This window comes from Rhagoletis pomonella, unplaced genomic scaffold (assembly GCF_013731165.1).
Source record: "Rhagoletis pomonella isolate Grant_MI unplaced genomic scaffold, Rhpom_1.0 Rhpom_scaffold_00015, whole genome shotgun sequence".
Lineage (NCBI taxonomy): Eukaryota > Metazoa > Arthropoda > Insecta > Diptera > Tephritidae > Rhagoletis > Rhagoletis pomonella.
Genome location: NW_023458569.1, coordinates 5,136,200 through 5,139,746, shown reverse-complemented (window position 1 = coordinate 5,139,746; position 3,547 = coordinate 5,136,200).

Below are 3,547 nucleotides of genomic sequence, written 5' to 3'. Positions count from 1 at the left end.
AAATTCCGCTTGGTACCTTCCTTTTATCTGTCTGTATATCAATGTCCGCAACTGTATTTATAAAATCATACATAACCAAACGTCAAATATTTAAAAATGTGAACGTCAAACATATCTCGTTGTGGTAATGGAGACGGTTGCGATTTAGCAACTGGATTTATTAAATCTTAATGGATAAATCTCTCAATGGAGACATAGTATAACAGAAATTTTTTTAGAAATAAAAATATAATTGTTTTTTTTTTTGTTTATTTTTTTAACCAAATTTGTGTTGTTAAATGAAATAGTAATAAAACGCTGTCGGTTGCTACCTTTAAACCTACTAGAGGTTACATAAGAAAGTATTAGCTTCTGAATAAAATAAAATTCGGCTGCCCAAATCTGCCACTGAAATTTTAATATCTTTTTTCTTGACACGCTTATATTAGCTTCACCTGTATTTAAAAATTTGGAGCCTTTTAATTAAGTAGATTCCACAGAAAGATTTCGAGTATGCAGTTTTGTAGCCCATTTAATTTAGGTATAAAAAAGTGCAAGTTTAAAGTACGGTTGATTTTTAGAAATTTTGTTTGTTGAAGGTGTTGCGCATTTTCATCATATCATCGAAAATACTTCGTATGAAAGAAAATGTCACAAAAAAAATTTGTCAAAAATCAACGGTAAGCCCTAGCTACTTCAAACTTCCACTTTGTGACATTAGAATTGAGTGGGCAATAAAACTGCATACTCGAAATCTTCCTAAGAAATCTAATTAAAAAGCTCGAAATTTACCAGACGCCATACTGGACCCGCCATTTTGAATTTTGAAATTCTGACAGCGGATTCGTAATAAGTGACCCCGAAAACCCCTAGTACGAAATTTGGAATCATATCTCCAAAGCTTCGAATTTTGGCCGCACTTTTGGATTTCGGCCGCACTGTGCGATGGACTGAAAACATTAGTACTGCAACATTATGTGTGCTTTCGCACAAGCGGCAAAAATTTATTGACATGTTTTTGTTTTTTTAATTTTGTACTCAAATCAAAGCTTCAGAATTTCTCACTCAAAAGGGTTAACATAAAGTCAAATGAAGGAAAAATTATGATAATAAATCTCCAAATAAGTGTACCGAAATAGAATGTGATTGCTAGCTGGCACACTTAATATTATTTCATTGTGCTTATAAACATTTAACATTTGTCTCCACTTACGTATCTCCCGAAAATTTTGTTTGAAGGCTTCTCAAAAGAACAGAAAAAACTGGAATATGTAACTGTTTAGATCAATTAATACATTTCACTGTGAGTTTTAACTTAAACAGCTATCGAAGCTACGATTATTTCATTTTGTTGTTGTATATTTTTAATTGAAAGAAACCGTTGATATTTGCATTCGCTGCATCGAAAATATCGATGTTTTCATGCGATACATCGATATGCATCGATGCTACATTTCGATGCATCGAATCGAAAAAAACATCGCTGTATTTTTTTGACAGCATCCCTAGCTTGTATCGGAAGCGCAAAACTTATTATGCTTCAGCATCTTCTTTGAAAAGCAACCCATTAGAGGAATTGCGCAATACATTTCCGCAGCTATATAAGCAAGCCCGTCTGTACATAACGGTTATTGGGTCATCTGTTCCTTGCGAGAGGCTTTTCTCAAAAACAAGTACAACTACATAAATATATTAAAATCTCGAAACCGCTTTTCAGGAAAACACTTGGAAAAGTTGATGTTTTTGGGAAATATAACAAAAAAGGAGTTATTTTTTAAACTTATTTTATATGAAAAAACTATATCTATTAATCTTTTAACCCTGGAAGGTCATGGTTCGTCGTTTCGACGACGCGAGTTTTTATTTTACCGTTATAGCTGTTTTCCTTTGTTTGTATAGTGCTAATTTTTCGTACAGCGCTAGACGGTGTTGTGCTGATATGTGCGGTTACTTAGATTCATGCGCTTCGTGTAAGTACTTATTTTTTAAATGTGCGTAGTCGAAACGACGAAGGATGAACTTTGTGTATGTTTTACGTTCATGTTTTCAAAGTAATTTTCTTAAGATTTTTATTTTATTCGTTTATATATTTTACTTGTGCAGTTATAACACACGATGAATGCAACCAAAAGTTATATCGACGAAAAAAAAATGCGCAATTTGGCCCCCTTCTAAGCGCGCTTAACAAATCATCCTGTGCAAAATGTCAAAAAAGTCTCTGTGGAGAGCATAAAATAAAGCTTTGCGCCTCTTGCACAAAATGAGAACTGTCGTTTCTGAAATTTTTTTCCTTTTTTAGTTCATAGTATTATTCCTTAACAAAAAACCACTTTAAATGAATTATATGTACTTTAAGTTATTTATTTTTTATATTTTCTAATTAATGTTTTGTACAAAAAGCCAAATGAATCAGAGCTGTGAAATCTTGAATTACAATCAAAAGACTAAAGAAAAACTACTTGATATGGTTTTATTTAAAAAAAATATAAACAAAATATTGTGAAAATAATAATTTTTGAGCATTTTGATACACAGGTTAATTTAATAACGCCTTTTAGAAATGCCGTCGTCGAATCGAGGAAGGATGACCTTTGCGTTATAAAAATAACGATGACCTTCCAGTGTTAAAAATGTTTTCTATTGTTTTTGAAATCAAATACTATACAAAAATAATTATTGTCTTAAATGCATATTTTTGCGAAAAAAAAGAAATACAATTACTTTGAAAAATATGCAAAATCGTTGTCTATGTATAAATACTCGATACCTTTCCTGATTTGAGTAATACTTTGATGGTATCGATTTATCCCTAAATACACAACTTGGTCTAAAAATGCAACCCATATAGTAAAACTGCAAAATTTTTTTGTTTCATGGCAACTCCGTGGGTTGTAATTTCGTCCACATAAAAAATGCTTGATTATTTTTTATATGGAATAAAATGCTTAACAATGCCAGTTAAATACAAAATTTCTAAAAGGTATAATTGTACATATGAAGTTAAGGCCAGCCTACCGAAATGAGGTTTCAAAATTCTGTGTATGCTGTTTAAATCTACATACTCGATTAGGCTCACCACAAACATTAAAAAGTTTATTAAAATTTTTCTAATTACACTTTGATCGCCTGGATTTTAAATAATTTTGTATGAAACACAATCCATGAAAAATTGCTAAAAATCAACTTAAAACTTAAAAATTTTTCCGAGAGATTCCTATTAAAATTTTAACTCATTTAACTCATAATTTTTGCACAAAGTTTGAAAATTGGGTTTATATGGTAAAAAAAAATAAACCTTAAATAAAGAAAAGGAAAATAGCCAATACTTGATAAAATGTCGCGTCCCCATTTTTTCCACAATTGTACATGTGGATATTTCAATTTTATCTCAATAACAAAGCCTTTTATTTATATATCATACACTTGTCATATTTTTGTAATATTTATATACTTTAGCTTTAAGAAATTGAACTACTTGAACCGAACCGAACCGAACCGCGGTTCAGGGATACTCGTGAACCGGTTCTTGTACCGGTACAGGCTTTTTCTAAGTGGTTCGAGGCCCTGG